The 21137-nt window shown below is 37.9% G+C and overlaps 1 protein-coding gene across 1 annotated transcript in view; it reads right to left on the bottom strand.

Annotated features, from left to right (window-relative positions):
• Arhgap15 (Rho GTPase activating protein 15) overlaps window positions 1-21137 on the bottom strand; it is a 617921-nt gene that overhangs the window by 204089 nt on the left and 392695 nt on the right. The gene's annotated exons all lie outside the window — the stretch shown is intronic.

The raw sequence follows: 21137 nt of genomic DNA, 5'->3' as shown, positions 1-21137 counted from the left end.
CCAATCAGGAAGCCATTCCAATACATCTCTCAAGGTAAAAACGTTTCAGAAAGATCCTGAGTGCGGCCGTGAGACATCAGGAAGAATGTAGTGATCAGAATATAAAGTTGACAGACTGAAATGGTTTCGGGAGAACAGGAAACATGGCCTACGAATCGTCTTTGATCGGTTTCAGTATGTTCCTTGTTCTCATACCAATCTCAGTCTTGGAGGTAAGCAGTATGCTGGTTATCTAAGGAGACATTGTTATCCTCAAAGAAGCTGTCACATAGCTGGACCATGCTGACCCTGGAGGTTGCATTCAGTTCAGCTCATGCCATTCTCGACATTGGCTCTCGTCTTTCCCAGCTCCACTGTAGAGTTTCGTTGTTGTTGTTTTTTTAATGGTGATCACGCTAAAATAAATACATCATTCTTTTGGCATTGGGACTTGCTTAATGAGTTGCATTAAATTAATAGGAGAAGCAGAAACCAAGGGCCTATTTGGGTCTGCTGCTGTCATCTGGAAGTTTGCTGGCACATACACTAGGGAAACCTGAGGTTTAGTGGCAGTAAGGGTGTTCCAGTAGAGTCAAGAGAGAAACAAAGTTTCACATGGACATCATTATTAAGGAAACCTGAAGTCTGGAAAGGAGTAATCTCTGTTCTTTCTACGTATACTCACTCCTCTGAAATATTTTAGCAACAGACTCTTTCATAAATTAAAGACATACAATAAAAGGCTGACCAACACAAACACGAAGCACTAAAAATGGCTCCTTCGGTGATGAAGTCACGACACTTATATAAAGTCTAGTCTCTGGTCCCATCATGCTTGAAATAGATATTGATGTAAAATTCATATATTTGTTGTCATTCTTTCAAACCCTCCACTCCTATTTCCCTTTAAACATCTAAACAAGGTGACCTCATTGTTTTCCATTGGGCTTCTTTTTTAAAACATTGGCAGGGATGATTGGGATTCAGGAATGTGGGAAAATGGATTCCCAAACCACGTCCCTCCCCTTTCATTCTGAACTGTAATTTTTGGCTTGGCTTGACTCACAGTCATCACATTTCAGCCTGAATCTCCCCGTAAAGTGATCTTTCTTAAACATTTCTCTCACTCGTCAAGGGATCAGAAGCAAAGCCATGCTAGCCTTTCAGCAAAACACTTACAAGGGGGCTCTTACGGAGAAGTCACAAGAGCTACATTTCATCCAAAATTGTTTGAAAAGCGCACGTTTTCAGTGCCTTGCTGTCCTCTGTGAATCTTGTCATCTGTATGCTGTGAGCTCCTGCAGCTATTTTAATCTGTTTTTGTTTGCAATCCATTTGGTGTCCACCCAAGGAAATGCAGGTGATTCTAATTAACTTACTGCTAAAGATGTCGAAAAAAGAAAAAAAAAGAAAGAACTTAGTCCCGTTGTACAGAATTATACACTTAAAACCTGTCTTCTATTATTTATAGCACATTATTAATGACGATGACTGTATGCATATATTTACTACCTAATTCACTGTTGTTCACTTTTTCGTTAAAAACAAAAACAAAACCAAACCAAACCAATGAGGTTTATGAAACGAGAAAAAGCCACACACATACACAAACACACAGACACAATACAGACCCTAGCAAATGTTTGCCAACTTTTATTTAACAAGAGTAGCAACTTAAAAATAACATTATTTTTACTTTGTGCAACATAGTTTAATATCTGAAATAACCCTGTTCCAATAAAAACCTATTGAAATACTCTCAGGCCTAACTCTGCCCTGAAGGTAAAAGTGATTAATTGAAAGATTTTGGCAGATCTCCGCTCACCACCAGGGCAGTTTAATTTAGAACACATTCAACCATTTCTCAGTGTCTCTGTGCTGTTGGGGCATGACTTTTGATCTTCTCTGGGGAGGCGCCTGTAACACAGAGCCTTAGGCTAGCCACTTCCTGGAGGGTTTTCATGGTCGCCCCACTGAGCACTCAGGTGAGAGAATGCTCTGCTGTACTAGAATCCCTACCCTAGCGTAGTCAAGGTAATTCTAGACACAGAAGGACACCTCTACAAACCCGCTTGGGTACATCAACCATCGGCCCAAGCACACTGACATCTCACACAAGATGATTCTATTCAGCCTGGTGCTCTTGGACTTCTGAGAAGTCTAGTACCACGAGACACTTCCCCAGTGAAGGCAAAGCTCCTACCTACAGTAGTGGCGTGATTCGTCCTTTGAGTCTTGGGTGATAGAAGCAGGATTACTTTTTTGATACTACAGGAGAAATCTGCATTTTCTATTTTATAAGTATGTCGGCTAAACAGCAAAAAAGAGATTCGGGTACATTCCTCTGTTTTGGCAGAGGGAACAATGTTAATTGTGGTTGCATGGAAGGAGTGACAAGCCAAAATATATAGGAAAGGACACCCTTGAGTTGGCGAACTCCAGTTCTCTGTGGAATTTGACAAATATTGATTAAGCACTCACTGCATAGGAATAGGTATTAGAGATTTGGTACAGAACACTGTATACACAAGGGGTGTGTGTGTGTGTGTGTGTGTGTGTGTGTGTGTGTGTGTGTGTGTGTGTGTGTATTTCCAAACTATAGTCTGAGCCTGACCTCATAGTGTTGAGTTTTATGCAAACATTTGTTCATTCATTCACTCATTTTCAGTACTAGGGACTGAAACTAAGGCCATGTGAATGCTAGGCAATTATATCTCCAGAGGATATCAGCTTTTTAAATTTCTTTTTTTTACTTTCCTTTCCTGTATACTCTGAGCTAGAGTTTCACTAGATTGTCCAGATTGGCCTTGAACTTACTACAGCTAAGGTAGGACTTAGAGTTGCTACTCTCTTGCCTTAGATTCTGGGTACCTGGGATTACAAATGTGTGCCATGAGGCATGTTCCCTTGAAATCCTCTATGTGTGTTTGAGAGGTAGACAGGAGCATTGCTGCTTTTCTTGAGGACAGAAGTTTAGCTCTTAGCACTCCTGTCAGGTAAACCACAATCCCCCGTCACTCTAGTTTCAGGGGATCTGATACCTTCTTCTGGCCTCTGTAGATGCTCCCACAAAAACAGCACACAGGCATAGAGGCACACATGCATACATAAGTGAATATAGAAATTAATATGAAAAATACATCATGCATATACAAATATATATACATACCATGTGTATATCATATATACACACGTTGCTCTTTGAACAAATCACAATTTATCACTTTAAGACTATCCCATCATTGATATTTCTTTATTTTTACAAATATAGTGAGTTTTTTAATGTATAAGTTCAACTTTCTGTATAACTTTTGACCACCCGTATGTCTTTGCACCACATATATGTATCTAGGTCCTCAGAAACCAGAAGAAAGCATCAGATCCCCTGGAACTAGAGATACAAGACACATGAGTGCTGGAAATCTAACCAAAGTTCTCTGGAAGAGTAGTTAGTGCTCTTAACTGTCAGGCCATCTCCCCAGGTCCAGTCCCAGAAATTATGAGCTTTTATTTCTGCAGAGCTATGTAAAAATATTTATACCATCAATATACCCATTGCCTTTGAGTTCTGTTGTATATCTCTAATTTAGCTGAAATATGTTGTAAACCCAGGAAGTCAGATTAAAAATCTTAATGGGACACACATGAGGAATCCAAAATTTCAACTTACTGATGAACTAGTCAACCATTAGGATCATGGAAATGCTTAAAAAATACAAATACAACATATTTGGAACAGAGGAGAAAAGAAGACAATTTTTTCCTCTACCTAGAAACTCTAACTCTCCACAAATGATCAATATCATTCCCGTTCATGATTTTAAGAGTCAAATAAAAAACACAGAATTTTGCTGTATTAATCGCTAAAGTCACAAAAGCATCTTTTAATGGTGTAGGAGAGAGATTTTTAGTTTCATTCCTGAGTGCATAATGGTCATTAACCATGTACCAAAGAATCGTACACCCTCTGGCTACTCAAAGCACGTACATACATGTACTTAGAAAAATGACATTCCAAAACCAATTTGGTCCCCGTGTATAAACTCATCGAATGCTAGTGAAATGTGAACCAGATTTCCTGTTTCTGAGAGACTTCTCATCACATAGGTGTATACTGAAAAGTTATCGAAATGGGTGTGTATATGCATGTTCTTAAATACATTTGAAGATGGTATGCAAATTATTGTGTTTTACATATATTAATATTCATTAACACAAGATTTATGGAGTAGTTAACAATATACATAATTTTTCAATGGTGGGAAACAAAGTTTCACGTATATTTTATGTTTTCCTTCCATGAAGTTTAATAAATAGTATAATTTCCCCATTTCCTGAAGAACTGATATACTCTGAGGTTTGGGGAGAATATTTGAAAATCCATAGTTAAGTCCCTCTAACTGATTCTTGAGGTGATATTGGGAAATGGAAACTAGAGACCACAATTTTGAAAACTTACATTTTATATTCTAATCCCCCACAATATGTCTTAAGAACAATAACGGAGGACTTGTTTACATTTTCAGAATTATGAGGAAACAATTCTTTATTAATGTTTTAATCTCATCTTTCAGATGAGATTGCTGATGTGTAAAATTCTGCAATAAGAAACAATGTTCTTCTCTTGTGTTGAAATCATCCCTCTGTGAGAAAACTGTGATTAATGGGCAGAAAGAGCAGTAAGAGTTGTTATCTGGTGTGATATGAGAGATGACAGTAGAAAATAAGAGATGAGGGTAATTAACTGAGGAAGGAATAGAGCAAGAAAACCGGTGGGCCATAGTGACTTTAAAATAATAAAAATAGGATGATTTCCACTTTACAAATATTTCTTTACATGGATTCCTCACTATTTACTTATAAACTAAGATAAAGGAAATAAGTGTTAATATATGCATAAATTTGGGAAAAGAAGGGTATTTTTAGGATGACTAAATGCAATTAATTCTTAATCATGATTTGTTCTTATCATCATAATATTTTTCATTCCAGAATGAATTGGAAAGCATCATCTACCATTCTGCAGGCACAACTTACACAGTGCTGTTTGTCTTGGGGTGAGTGGAATGTTCTACACTGAGTTCTAATCCTCCTTGACCTACACATGGTCTCTATACATTTAAATGTGGCTAAGAGATGCTTCATTCTCTTGGCATCAACAGCCTCTGAAATCAGACCTTTCTTCCTTCTCTCCTGGACAGCACAGAATACAGTTGATAACTTTCACTTTGGTATCCTCTTGACCACTAACCACATGGCATTTGAATCTGTCTACATGTGGATCCCAGGCTGCATCTGATCCATTTCTTCTTCCTATGGACATTTAGTCTTTCACAATATCTCAATGTAAATATAGGCGTACTACCTTGAACATGGTCTGACTCATGAAGTAAGAAAATTCCAACCTGCTTTTCACTTTTACAACAAATCTTAGTAAAGGCTCTTGGACTGAAAACCAAATGAATTTCTATTAAATCACTGGCCAGAGTATCAAAAGAAAGGACTGACCTTTCTTCAACCAACTTCAGAGCAAAGCACTCTACAAGCAGAACTCCTTGGAAGGAGGGGTGCCCTAGGCTTGGGAACATCATATGCTTTAGAAGTGTCTGTGTGACTCCCTCTTTCCTCTTTAACTTATCAAAACAAACAACAAACTTTCCTTTCTGGTGCCTAAAATATTGTAAAAGGAGAAAAGAATGTTTCTTTTCTAAAAGAAAAAATGACTGAAATCTTTAAAAACGGCTTTGCTAAAGATAATAATGGTGTCCGAACCTTCTGTATACATGTTCGTCTTGAGGTTGATTCGCCAGAAGAATATTAGAGGTCAGTTAAGTGCATAGGGGACACTACAGAGTCAAGGATCCATCCAGAAAGAGAAGGAAGAAAGGAGCCAAGTACATTCTTCTATGTTTAGGTCCCTTCTTCTGCTCTTGTGACACATGCTTAGTTTTCTGCTCATGGTTTCAGGGCTTTTACAACTCCATCCCCTAGCACTGTTCATTCTAAAATCTCATTCTTAAAACTGAAGTTTTCCTATTCAACCAGTGAAGTGTTTCTCTAATCCTCATCTTGTCAAGAAGGACCATGATGCTGCAGGATTGTGTTCTACCGAGGCCAATTTTCGTTCTAAGTGCCAGGTATATATTTCTCGACAAAGACTTTGAAAATAAGGTCGCTATTTATAAGCTAATACTTCTGTGTGGTCTCTAGTAATTTTTGTTAAGCAGAAACAGTCCTTTCCTTTCAATTTTTGGTAATGGAGTATGTGACAGGTGATTTAAAATTGTGGAATTTAAATAATTCTCTTATTGACTTCTCTGTGGAAAAAATTTGTTGATTTGTCCTCAGACTTTAAATGTAGTTAAATATTAAATATAAATATAAATAAATGTTAAATGTTCAAATTCAACATATTTAGGTCTGCAGAAACATGAGAAAATATGGTCAATGTCTTTTATACTAATCTGCGTTTCTATTTCAGAGTTTATCTTCATTGTTTGGTAAACACAGTGTTCAATTTGATTTTGCTGGCTCCTCAGAAGCTCGCAGTTGACTGACCAGAGGAGCTCTGCTCTCTGAAGAGCAGTTGATGCTTAGTGTAGGTTTACTTTGTTTCTCCTTCCTCTCTCATACACAAACTCAACTAGGTTAGCTAGGAAAACAAGCGGCTTTCTCTGCTGCCTCCTATAGAGAGGTGGTGGAAGAAAAGCTGTACTGGTGGGAAAAGAATTTGAATGGAAAATATGAACATGCATATATCAGACCAGGGATTAAATGATAAATATTATACGTAAGGAAATACTATAAGAAGGTTTCACTGTGTTAGTTTTTTTCCCCTCTAAAACTTTATTCCAAATCAGTCTTGGATTATGTGTGAAAAGTAAGAACATTCTACTATAACAGGTGCTGGCAGGGAACTCCCATTAAAGCTATTGAAGTTATGCCTGTAAAGTCTTGGCATCTGAAAACATTCTCTCATAAGAATGCATTATGCATCGGATTTTTCTCACTAGAAAAACAATGTGAGACTGAGACTGCTTAACAATATTCCCAGTCACTATTTTGTTAACACTATCCTCTGGTGATGACATCTTGGCTGGCCTTGTGTTATATATGAAGCGTGTATCAGCTTTCATTTCAACACTGTGAACATCCATTGTCTTCTGTGTAGACAATAGAGACATTGGTCTACCATCTGCTTGTCCTATTTAGAGTACAAACTTGAAAATATTTTTTTCCAGCGCAGTCTATGGTTTGCATGAATGTATCCACATTTTGAAGATTGACTCTTTGCATGAAACTTAAAAGATATTTACCATAACTTTAGTGTATAGGCGAAGACAGAGTCTATTAAGCCTTGGCAATAATCAGTGTAAGCTTGGTTCACACATATCTTGGAAAGTACCATCGTCGTATCTGATATGTGTTGGAAGATTAATAAATGCCACTCTTCTTTCTTGACATAAATATTCCATGTTTATATGACCATATCTTTAAAATCGAATGATGTGATTCTTTCAATGTGAACACCATTGCCATAAACAAGTAAGGCTTCTTTCTCTGTTCCATGTCGAGTTACCAGATTACTAAATACACAAGCCATACATTCTTCTGCATGTTGAACACAAGTAAAGAAAACTCCCTACTTATCTTATAAATTGATCATTTATAAATGGTTTCACTATAAATATAACAGTTAACCTGAATTCAATGAATTAAGGGGCTAGAAAAATATGTCCCAGTAAATGCTAGAAAACCAACTAAATGGAATTAAGAGCCTGTGTGATCCAAATGCACATGCACAGATCTAGCTTTGTACTTACCTTACAATGTTAAATATGACCAAATGTCACTGTTTGTATTTTATTATATAAATAATTTGTATTTCTTTCACTGTGGAGTAGGTGGTTTTATACTATTCTTTAACCATGCTTTTAAACTAAGCTACATGTTTTTCATGTATTCATAAATATATTTTTAGTGACACGTTCTCATTGAGGGTGATGAAGCTACTTATAAGGTAGAGAACTCATATGTGTGTATGGTCATGTACACCACCACCAGCTCGGGAAACGTGCCCAATCCTGAGAAAGCCTTTGCTTCAGGGCAAGGACAGAGCAGCGCAGCTCGGCATGCCTTGTCTCTGCTGCCTTGTCTACTCCTCAGCTCTTTGCTGTATCTTAGCTTGCCCTCCTACAGTGAGGAAACATTGCTTTGGACTGTTTTACTGCCGATACATTTTTACTTTGTATGATGAAATGAAGAGAGGGACTGGTTTCATTAGAAGGAGAGGTAAACAGAACATTAATTAAATTTGCTGATGATACTAAATTGGGAGGAACTGTGGACATCTGCGAGGACAAAGGAATCATACAAATGGACTTAAGGAGTTTAGAAATACGAGCAGGAAATAATAAAATGAGATTCTGTCTTAAATAATGCAGGCTAATACATTTGGGAAAAGATAATCAGAAACATGGCTATTCAGTGGATGGTGGAGGCCTGGAAAGTGGCAATGGCGAGAGAGACCTAGTGGGTGATAATAGGAAAAATTATGCACAAACTTACAGGGAAGCAGTCACTATGCCTGGGGGTTTCTATATAAAATGGTGTAGTCCCCTTCTTAGGACACTGGGATGTTCACAAGCATTAAACATCAAATTTGCTTTAGTTGTTGAATCCCTCAGGTCTGTGTGAGAATTTAACACCCGTCACTGCAAGGATTGCTTTTTTATAGCAAAAGAGACCAAAGTTTGCTTTGTCGAAGACCTGTATTGGACATCAGAGTCTCTCTTTGGTTTCTGTCCCTTTCTACTACAGACTATTGCTAATACAGGACTGTCTACATAGTGACAATATTGACATTGTAGAAAACATAAATCCTTTGTTTTCCTCTAGATGTAGCTTTACTACCTCTGGTTAGAATGACTGCACACAGTGTCCGGTCACTGTGTTTTGTAACAATCAGTGAATCATTAGTTCACAGGGTATAATTCTCTAAGGGTAGATGTGAAAGGAGGAATTCTGGATAATATTCAACTCTTCATCCAGTTATTCATCCATTAATGAAATGAACCTCTCTCTCCTACTGAATATAGAATGCTAAGTACCATTAAAAAGTGGTAAACGAGACAGCTGTGCTCAAAACTCATGTTCTAGAGGAGAACATCCAGTGAAAACAGCTATGAGAATTAGAGATAATAGGAAAAGCAAAAGTGTTGTTAGCATGGTGAAGGAAAGGAAGCAGGGAAGAGGCTGCAGAATAAGTCAGAGCATTTTCTTTGGAGAAGGCCACTCTCGTGTTGTTTATCCAACAGTCAACGGGAACATCACAAGTGGACAGGTTGGGGTAGGTTTTCCAGGGGGAGAAAATAGCACATGGCAGAAAGAGAGGACTTTGGAGGGAAGGGCTTTGTTGGTGTTCCTAGAACACAGGAAGCAGTTGAATTTGGAAATTGGCAGCAGGCGGGGATCATGTGCTTTTCCTTTCAACAGGGACAATCACTGTGGAGTTTTGTTTATCCTGATGAGGAAGAAGAACCTTTCAAGAATTCTAAGAAGGGATAGCATATTGCAATCCCTAGTCAAGAGGGGTTGTTTTGACAACTTTGAGAAGACTGGCCTGAGAACATAGGCAATCGTCTCATCAGGATATTTGTACTATTTAAAAGCCAGAAAGCATAGAGCAGAAGCACAGTCAAGAGATAGTAAGAAAACAAATCATGTGTATGACAAGAGAAAACAAATGTTAATGTCCAGTTGGCTTCTTTTTAGAGCAGCTGGGCAAAGAAAGTGTGACGCCATTGACAGAGTTAAGGAGTAAGAGAGAGGAACACATGGCTGAAAATGATAACTCCAGGCTGGAAAATGGGAGTTTGTGATGCCAGGAGAAGATTCCAGAGGAATTGCTTCTGGGCTGCCTGTCAGAGGGGAAAGTGCAGTGTGAAGGGTTATCCACATACGGCAGCCCTGCTACCCGTCAATCATGAGTAGAATAAGAGAGATCTCTAACTGAGATGGTACTGGAAGAGACAACAGCAGCAATGGCCAGAGCTGAAGGTGAATCCAGAGGAAGTGTACTGTTCTTATGGTAACACACTCTGTCTAAAACAAGGGATTTTAATATTAGACAACGCCATTTCAAACACAGGGCCAAATGCTTACCCACAAAACCAAAAGACCTCACAGCACTGATTACAACACTGTTGGCTAGGTAGTCTATGGCTTTCCAGGTAACTTAAGAGTTCATTCTCTCCAAAATGCCAAAAATTCAAAACGGAATTAGGAACTCAATGTTTTTTAGAATAAAATAACAATTTTGTTTATACATTAAAAATCCAATTTTAATGACAGGTAACAGAGGTGTTTTTTAAATTTTTCTAGTTTTTATTTTGTTTTGTTTTTCTTTTTTCTTTTTCTTTCTTTTCTTTTTTCCTTGTATCGGCAGAGTTTTTAGATTTCATGCTGGATGAAATAAATTTGAAGAAAATAAAATCCAAATCTCTGTCAGAATTTAGGATTTTGACATCCTTTCTTTTTATTTCTCTATTGAGCATGTATTTCTTTTTTTAAACATTTATTTTTATTTTATGTGTATATGTATGTGCCTACATATATGTATTTATACTACCTGTGTGCATGTACCTACCCTTGGAGTCAATAGGAGCGTCAAATCCCCTGGAGCTACAGGTGGATGTGAATGCTCTGATTTGGGTACTGGGAAGTAAATCTGGGTCCTCGGCAGCAAACGCTCTTAATTTCTGAGCTACCTCTGTTACCCCTGATCACGGGTTGCTAATTTCAAGTCGCCAATCTCTTTTTAACTCATACAGTTAGTTTCATTAACTAAAAATTTCCCGAGAGGTGTATGAAAGCAAGCACTATCTAGGTTAAGAACAGTACTAACATTGTATCCCAACTTGAAGTCAAGGAAAAAGAAACAGAGCTCGCCTTCCTGTGTGGTTCTAGGAACCGAGCCTGTGTCTGACTGTCATCAGGCATGCCAGTTGAAATCATAGTTATCCAGTTATCTGATCAAAAACAGTAAGCCAGTGATGACGTAACAATGGTACATTATTTCTCTAATGAACATGAGTGAAGAGGGGTTGCTGGGCTGTTCACTTAAAGAGAATATCTCCACATTGAAGAAGACATAATTTTTTTTTTTTCGGAGCTGGGGACCGAACCCAGGGCCTTGCGCTTGCTAGGCAAGCGCTCTACCACTAAATCCCCAACCCCAGAAGACATAATTTTTAAGGCAAGCCAATTCCAGCTGCCTAATGTAGCTGGGTCCTGAGTTCTGATGGAAAGAAGATACCCCACTGAACAACTGACACGTTCTGCAAGCTGTCTTACTTAGATATTTTAAAAACAAGATCCACCTCACATTATCCCCTCATAATGGAGCCATGTAGCTTCCTCCATCCAGCAACTCTTGACTCTATGTTGTTTTCCAATTTGAGCATCAAAGGAATGTTGAATTCAGCTCATCCATACCATTTATTGGGAGCCTTTCATCATCAGGCACTGTGTGAGGAGTCAATGTAGTTATGAGAGAACACACCGTGTGCTGACCTAGGTATGTGCAAAGCTTTCTCTGTTGGTTTATGCTATTACCCTAACATGCAGGCATTCAATTTTTTTTCTTTTAAAAAAGAAGCATGTTTTTTTCTTTTTTTTTCTTTCTTTCTTTTTTTTTTTTTTGCATACACATCTATAGTGTTCAGGCACCTCAAGAGCTCCCCTAACATTTATCATTTAAAGAGCTATTTTGGTTCTTGTAGTTTGTTTTTTCTTCTCAAAGTGCCTTGCCCTTGATTTTTTTTCCTTGCTTGATTGTTTTTCTTGTTCTGAACTGAAAATAGGAAGTGGTCTGAAGAGTATAAAATTAGGTGAAAAGATTAAACTAGAAAAGAAGAGATTATTTTTAACCCAAGGAAAAGCTTGCTAACTCCATAGGCTGCTAAACTATAAAATAACTTTCCAAAGAATTTAAAGGAATCAAGGAGTCATTGAGACATTAATCTTTGGAGGAGACAGGAAAATTATGACAAAGTACAGAACTAAAGGAAAGTATCTAATATTCAGTGCTTCAGGCTAGTGCAAATGCTACCCAAAGTATGTATTTGGCTTGCTATATGCTGTATGCTATATGTTTCTGTTGGACATAATTTATTTGCAAAAAGAAAAGGGGAATTGGAAAGACCGTCTTTTCCTACTAATTTTAAAGGGAAAATTAGTCACGGGGAAACTAAAAAAATTATAAATTTTAGTTTCATTCAATGCTTCCCAAACCAACTTATGACTTCTTAATTTTAATATGTTACGTGCAAGGGTTAACATAAGTAGAATTTACATATTCCTCTTCTAACAGAAACAAGTTTTTTGCCCAAAGCACAGTGACAGTGTTGTGAGAGTTTTTATATTTTTAATGGCTCAGTTTTCATTATGTAACAGGAATTAAAAAAAACAAACAAACAAACTACAAGGTCATGTTGTTTTTTGATTTCCAGGACAGCAAATATCTGAAAATCTTTGACTGCCTCATAATAATTATGTTTTGTTCCTGATTATTGAAAACCTGAAAGTCTTCCAAACAAATATAATCTCTTTTTCAAATTTTGTAAACATTTGTTTCCAGACTAAAACATCTTGCCAGCTCCCAGCTCGACTACTCTTAATGGTCGAACTATTAACTTCTGAATATAGGTCCTTATAATAGAAACTCCCAGCCGAAGAATTTACTTTATAAAATGACACCACTACAAGACATTTTAGAGTACTGCATCTTGATATGCTGACTCTATTTAAACCCTCCATCCGTAATAAAAGGCTAATTGTGCAGGGTCTTAATTTTGGCTTCAAACCAAGTGACTTCAGTGGAAAGTATTTTAAAATCCTAAATTCCAGAATGGGGATTAAGAGTTGTGGTAAATGTTAGAAATTAGACCCACGCTTTATCTGGGAAGAGACACTGTTCTTTTGCAGTCTGGACACAAAGTGTGGGAATATGTACAGCCGATGGGCTGTGAGCACAGGCACACTGCCGTGTTCCTTAGCCAGCTTAGCGAACGGCACGTCCACGCCTATGTTAACTTCTGCTATGCTTAAGCTCTTTTTGATAACAAGACTGTTGTACACTGCTAGGTGGAAAGTGGAGAGAAACTTAACTAAGTGCCCCTAATAATTAATTAAATGCCAATTAATTCATAGCAGCATTGTAGGCAGAACTTGTGAAGAGTCAAGATACACTGCATATTGCAAGATTGAACTATCCGTCATTTCAAAGCAAGGATACATTTCTCTGAGTCAGAAAAGCAAGTTTTGGGTACCTTGTTAGATGTGGAAAAACCTTGCACTCCCCCCCCTTTCAGAAGTCTCAGACCTACCTACCCCGTTGTCCACAATTTCTTTCTTCTTTGCAAAACCTACCCCCTACCCTCAACTCCCCACCTTTGCCATCTCTGATTTCTTTCCGCTGTCTTTCCTGGTTTCTCTTTTATACCCTTGTTGGCTCTTTCCTGTTTACTCTGTTTGGTCTTGTCTTCCCTCTTAGCCCTCACTGTGGCTTTCTTACAGACATAGAGGCCCCAGCATGACTGCTTGAAAAAGCCAACTCCAACTTGGACCTAGCACAGCAGTGCTGTCATGAAGGTGGCTGTCTCTGTGGTTGCATTAAAACAAAAAAACAAAACAAAACACCAAGAGGCAAAAAAAAAAAAAAAAGTTACTGGTCTTAATTTTAACTCAGAAAGAAAAGCTAACTTAATTTGCAGCAACTCTCAAGAGCTTGCTTCATTGAGGTTCCCGAGCATAGAAGTACATGCGGACACTCAGCTTTAGACAGGAAAGTGAGAAAAAACCAAACCAAGACAAACAAACAACAAACACCAACACAGCTCACTCCCTTAGGGACTTTTATTTTTTTTTTTGTCAAGTCCACAAATATTCTGGGGAGAGAAAGAAAAACTGCTTATCTTGTTCTCTAGGTTTGTTTAAAGCATGTAATTTTTATCAGTTTGTTTTTGTTTTTATTACTTTTTTTTTTCACTTGCTGCTTATAAAACTAGGAAGCAGAAGTCTCTCGGGAAGAGGATGGAATCATAAAAGTTTGCAAGACTCTCGTCAGAAACCAAGCAGTACAAATTGCACATTCTTCATAGACGGATCAGCCTTTAGTGCGTGCCTGGATGCAGCTATCATAGATTAGTCCAAAGTAGAAAAGAATGAGGAGACTAAAGTTAGCAGGGCTGGGAGAAGACTTGTCTAGTTATGGCAACAGAATCCACACTTTAGGGGCCTGGATTTCAAGCAATGGGAAATAGCAACGTGGAGTTTTATTTTTATACCAAAGTACTCACTAGGATCTCAGTGGACCGAAGGGTTCACTGAGTGAAGTAACAGAATATTAACAAGGACAAGTTTCATATAGCTCAGCAGAATATTTAGATCATCATTCCTGGTGCTTATTCAATAATTTCTTGCACATGCGTACCCCATCCAATGTGCACAGCAATAAGCTTATAGCAAATACTCATCAATTTGTTTCTATTCCACACTGTGAAGTTTTATAAATCATAGAAATATACTCACTCATGTTTCTCACGGTTTCATATAAAGCTTCAAGTTAAAGTGACAAGTCTCTCAAATTTCACATAACCACAAGGAATTAAAAAAAAAAGTTAAGGTACAATAATAACTTTATCCATTCCTTTTTTTTTTCCAACTTGTTACAATCTACCCTAAGATAACTAATTGTTCAAAGTAAACATTCCACTCGGACCACAAAAGGAATCCATTATACAAACATATAATTCACAGTCATTTTTAGTGGGTTGTAAACAGTTTGGAATGAGTATAAAATGGGACAAAAATCAAAGTGAGCATTTTGAAATGAAAAAGTGTTTGCTACAAAAGGTCAGTCCCTTTGCTTGGCAAACTATGTAGAAAAGCCTGGGAAAAGGCTGGTCACACAAGCAATGGGGGGATTTTAGAGCCAACAGCCTCCTTGTTTCTTTAAACAGACATCGGAACCTATAACTGGATCCTGTCAAACAAACGACAGCAAAAAAATCTAACAGCTGCCGTGAAGTCCAGTTGAGAGATAAAGCTTTGGAGGCTAAAGACCTTCTCAGAAGTGGACTAAAGGTCTTTCTTAAATCTTCAAGCAATGTTATGGATCCCAGGGTATCTTCTGGGCAGTAAGTCAAGTATGTAACTTGTGTTTCATTCCTGTCATAGCATTTTTTTGTGTGTGTGTGTTTGAGGGAAAAAATACAGAAAGGGCAACCTTCTTGATTAGTAATTGCTGAAACATTCAGAAAGTTAGTTTGGATCTCGAAGCATCAAATGTGGGAGATGTGGGATCACATACACATGACCCCTGATCACACACACACACACACACACACACACACACACACACACACACACACACACACACACACACACATGGTATGGTAGGACTGTTGAGATGGTTCACAGGGTAAGAGTGGGTGCGGCCAAGCCTGAGCTCTTGAGTCAGATACCCGGGAAGCACATTACAGAGGGAGAGAACTAACTTCTGCAAGCCGCCTTCTCATTTCCACACTCATGCTATGCTCTGGCATGCACACTCAGGAATACACAGACATAGACACATACACTGAATAAAACAACTTTTAGAAAAGTTGTGAAAACACGTAACGTCAAATAATGATTTCAAGTGTATATTTCAGTAATGTCAAGTGTATACAGATTGCTGTGTTACGATCTTTTGGTACCCTCTTAAGCTGACATGCTAAGCTGATGGGGAACAGTACCAGAACTAGAAATCTTAAAGGAGCAATGACCTACCACATCATGTTATGAATAGTGAATGCCAGCCCTATTACATAATTTTTAAAATTCAGTTGTAATCTCTTACATTCAGAAATTGTACTTGATATACAAAAACATATTTAGGGTAGAATTATGTTCATCAATTGGTAAATTCTATCTCTCTATAAAATATATCTCTGGCATGGTCTATTTTGGGTTTTCTATTTAAGCTCGTCTTTCCAGATATCACATAATGGCTGGCTTGTTCTTCTTCTATGTCACACAGTGGGTAAATATAATAGCTTTGTGACTGAAACAAAATTAAACTTACTTTGGTCCTGTGAGGAAAATGAAAACACACAAACATGTGTTTGTGATTCAGGGGTTGACCTATCATAAAGCACACATCTTCCTTTGTTCTTCCTGTTTTCGTAATGGGTTTCTGTCTTGTTATACCTGTTCTCTCCTCTCAAAGCACTTAGCACTTAGTTCTTTGTCCAGGGATTTGGTGTCTATTTCTCCTACAGTTTAAGTGCATAACATGAAGAACAATACATATCCAGTGACTGCTTCTTTATTCCTCAATATCTAATGTATCTTTGCAAGAAGAAACTCAAGTTGAGAAGTTCATTGGTCTATTAGGGTACCCCACAGGGAGTCTTCAACTATGCAAGCAAGGCAGAGAGAAGGAGCTGCAATCTGCAAAAGTGTGTGTGAGCCTTTGTACAAAAGTATATCTAGGGCTGCATAGACAATGTCAGAAATGGTAGAACTTGCTGTATTCCAAGTGGCTGGGGAGGACAACATGGTTTGCTGGTCAAGGGTTAAACTGTGACAAGTGACTGGAGCAAATAAGTTCTTTGCCAGTTGCTTTACAAAGCTTACTTAACCATTTTTCTTAGTTATGTACAAATGCAAAAAATTTAAATGTAATTCATGTCACTTAACTGAAGCTAAACGAAGAATACACTTCTTGCTAGACACTGGGTAGATCTTTTGGGGAGATCAGGTGCTAATTATGGTTTGTTGAGATTCAAGCAGTAAGTAAACTGGGAGCATGACTGAAATAATGCAGTCTGGGACTGTCTGCCCTCTCATGCTTCAGTTTACATCGAATATCTAAGAAGTATTTGAAAAATACAATTTGAGTTTTATAGATACCTTAAAGAAAAGAGTCACAAATGGAAAATGGGGAAGGAGCCAAATCCTTTTTTTCCCCTTCAACACCTTGAGAAAACTTAACCCTGAGGAGATCTGACACAACAGGATCTCAGGATCCCCAGATCCCAGAATCATAGGATCAGAGAGACAGCTGGGCTCTGAGGAGTTCTGACACAACCAGCATCACAGGAGGGACAGGCTCCAGTCAGAGACATCAAGGGCAGGGAGCACTAGGGATAACCAGAGGCAAGAAGATAAGCAACAGAAATTAAGGCTCCTTGGCATCATCAGAACCCAGTTCTCCCAATATAGCAAGCCCTGGATACCCCATCACACCAGAAAAGTAAGATTTGGATTTAAAAGTCACGTCTCATGATAACATAAATACCTCCCTTAAAGAGATACAGGAGCACACAGGGAAACAGGTAGAAGCCCTTAAAGAGGGAGCACAAAAATCCCTTAAAGAATTACAAGAAAACACAACCAAAGAGGTGAAGGAATTGAACAAAACCATCCAGGATCTAAAAAAGGAAATAGAAACAATAAAGGAATCACAAAGGGAAACAATCCTGGAGATAGAAAAGCTAGGAAAAGAGATCAGTAGTCACAGACATGAGCATCATCAACAGATTATAAAAGATAGAAGAGAGAATCTCGGGGGCAGAAGATACCATAGAAAACGTTGACACAATAGTCAAAGAAAGTGAAAAATGCAAAAAAAAAAAAAAAGAAAAGAAAAAGAAAATCCTAACCCAAAACATCCAACTTAAAGGCCCAGTAAATATCTTCAACAAAATTATAGAAGAAAACTTCCCTAACCCAAAGAAAGAGGTGCCCATGAGCATGCAAGAAGCTACAGAACTCCAAATAGATTGGACCAGAAAAGAAACTCCTCCCGTCACATAATAATCAAAACCACAAATGCACAAAACAACGAAAGAATATTAAAAGCAGTAAGGGAAAAAGGTCAAGTAACATACAAAGACAGATCTATCAGAATTACACCACACTTCTCTACAGAGACTATGAAAGCCAGAAGATCCTGGCCAGATGTCATACAGATCCTAAGAGAACACAAATGCCAGCCCAGGCTACTATATCCAGCAAAACTCTCACTTAATATAGATGGAGAAACCAGGATATTCCATGACAAAGCCAAATTTACACAATATCTTCATAGAAATCCAGCCCTACAAAGGATAATAGATGGAAAACTCCAATACCAGGAGGGAAACCACACCCTAGAAAAAGCAAGAAAGTAATCTTCTGTCAACAAGCCCAAAAGAAGAGAGCCACACAAACATAATTCCACCTCTAACAACAAAAATAATAGGAAGCAACAATCGCTTGTCCTTAATATCTCTTGATATCAATGGACTCAATAAAAAGACATAGACTAACTGACTGGATACATAAACAGGACCCAGAATTTTGCTGCATACAGGACAAGGACAGACACTACTTCAGAGTGAAAGGCTAGAAAACAATTTTCCAAGCAAATGGTCCCAACAAATAAGCTGGAGTAGCCATGCTAATATCCAATAAAATCGGCTTTTAACCAAACGTTATCAAAAAAGATTAGGAAGGACACTTTGTACTTATCAAAGGGAAAAAAAATCTACCAAGACAAACACAACATCTATGCTCCAAATGCAAGGAGTTTCATAAAAGAAACTTTATTAAAGCTCAAAGCACACATTGCACCTCACACAATAATAATGGGAGACTTCAACCCCCTACTCTCATCAATGGACAGAGCATGGAAACAGTAACTAAACAGAGACCCAGTGAAACTAAAAGAAGTCATGAACCAAATGCATTTAACAGATATCTATAGAAGCGTTCGTCCTAAAAGCCATTTTTTTTTTAAATAACAGCCAGTGTGCCCACGTCATGAGTACAGAGGCCATTTCCCCAAGACTGGGAGAGTGAACACAGCTTTTATTAAACGAACTCATAAGCATTTCCCATGACTGTGCAGTTGAGATTTTTGGCTGGAGGAGATCTGGCCATTAGAAGGAGTGCTCCAGACATGCTGAGTTCCAGCCATGTCGAGATACTTGGCGCTTCCCTCGGCTACTTTCTAGTACCAACCCTGCATCAAATGTCATCAGAAGCCTGCATAAATATTGGATTTAGAGTCACATAAATTATTTCTGTCCTGAGGTGCAGTATGCCAAAATTTAGTAAAAGCAGCACTTCGAGTAAACAGAACTGGTGGATAAATGTAAGAATATTAATCCAACAAAATGATCATAGAAAAATGCAATCAAGAGTACACAGTTATAAATCTTGCACTGATGTGAGACCTTTATCTTGCGCCTCTGAGTTTTTATTGAACCTATCCATGGAGTTCCTGTGAGCTACCACTGCCAAAGTGCTTTGAATTGTCAGTTGCTTTGCAGCATTATAAAGCGTCTTTGAGTTTCGTTAGAATGCTCAGGAATTATTTTAATAATCATATGTGTGATTAGCAGCTGTTTAGTGCTGGATCTACAAATTCATTTTGAGAGTAAACATCAGTACAATAAAATATAATGCTGTCATGATTGCCCCTGTCAGCAGAAACATCGTCTTACTTTATTAAAAATCACCATGAAAATGCCAGGCACAGATACAATTCCTATTTATAGACACTTTCTATTCTATGATATTATGGTATCTGTGCACTGCAAGGCTACATTTAGCAGGGATTTTCATTTTGCCTTAGGTAGGCTCACAAATCAGGAGATACAAGCTCCTCTTCCTGTGTGTATACATCTTACTACGTACGGCTTCCCCCAATGGCCTATTTGGATTTTTGATCTAATATAATAATGTTCATACCGTTGGTACTCAGGATTTAAAAGTGAATGAAGATTTCTTGGAAATCATGATAGTTTAGCTATTGGAAATAATAACAATATTCTCACAGATCCATTTTGGCTTTAAGTATTTATTAAATAATATTTACTCCTACGATAGGTACCTATAAATTAAATGAAATTGCAACATGCAATAAAAACACATTTCTCTCTAAATTCCAATCAGCTTCATTCCTCATAGACTCTTCTCCTGTGCTTATTCTACAAAACTGTTTCCTGCTCTCTGGCCCCTCAGCACTTCTCCTTGCTGTTGATGTGCTTTCCTGACAGTCGCTATCTTTATCTGTGTCCCTACCCAACCCTTCCTCTCTTGTTATTCTTTCATTCCCTACTGATATGGGAATAATAGGATCCCAAGGCTGTCCTTACTGTATAATTAAAGTATGAATTTCTAGGAGTTAGAAATTGCATGCTGTTTTTATTATGCTTCTATAATAAAGCCAGGTAACACTGAGAGAATTAAAATGGCCTTTTCTGAGCAGAATGCTTGAAGACTTTTCCCCCACTTTGGTTGTATTGTTTTAAAAATAGGTGTTGAAAATAAGAATAGGTTCAGCTATCCCCTTTCTCTGCAAACACCTCTATCTTTCACTTGATATATATCCCCCTAGATCCTGGAAATATGTTGTAAACTTGTAACAGATGGTGATGAAGCTTCACATTTTTTTATTTAATACATTTTTTTTTATAAAGATTCTGCATTTACAGTGTGTATCTTCCAGGAAAAATGACCTTGAATGAATGAAGTCATAGTTCGAAGGAAAAACACTCCACAGATAAACTAGCCTAGAATGATGAGTCAATTGGGGTTTGTTTTGTTCTCTTCAGTGAGATGAAATAATTTCAGATGAAAAACAGAATGTTGAAACAGAGGAGTCAGAGGTCATCTTAACACTGGAGGTGTATCTGTTAATTGTTCCAGGAAACCCAGTTAGCTGTAATCTGTACTGAACAGAACCGCGTGGAAGATGGCGGATTGCTCTCTGCGAGTGGAAACGCTGTTTACTTCACTTGGGTGATGCTGGGGGCTTACCAAAAATTGTTCTGGCACATCTACCAGCACGAATGTGAGAGGGTTCTAACACTGTGAGTGCTGATATTTTACGAATGTTTTACCACTGGCTTGGAAACAAGAAGTTTGCAATTGATTCAACAGTATGTCAGACAGACAAAATATTAAACGGGCGGGAAAAAAAAAACACACACACACACACACGGAACATTAGTGGGAATTGCTAATGTCCCCATTGTAAAACAAACTGAAGTTAATAAGAAACTGGATCCCTCTTAACTGATTAGCAACAGTCAAGTTTTAATTGCATGGCTTCCCAGAGA

Source organism: Rattus rattus, chromosome 5 (assembly GCF_011064425.1).
Source record: "Rattus rattus isolate New Zealand chromosome 5, Rrattus_CSIRO_v1, whole genome shotgun sequence".
Classification (NCBI taxonomy): Eukaryota; Metazoa; Chordata; class Mammalia; order Rodentia; family Muridae; genus Rattus; species Rattus rattus.
This window is presented reverse-complemented; position numbering and strand designations above follow the sequence as displayed.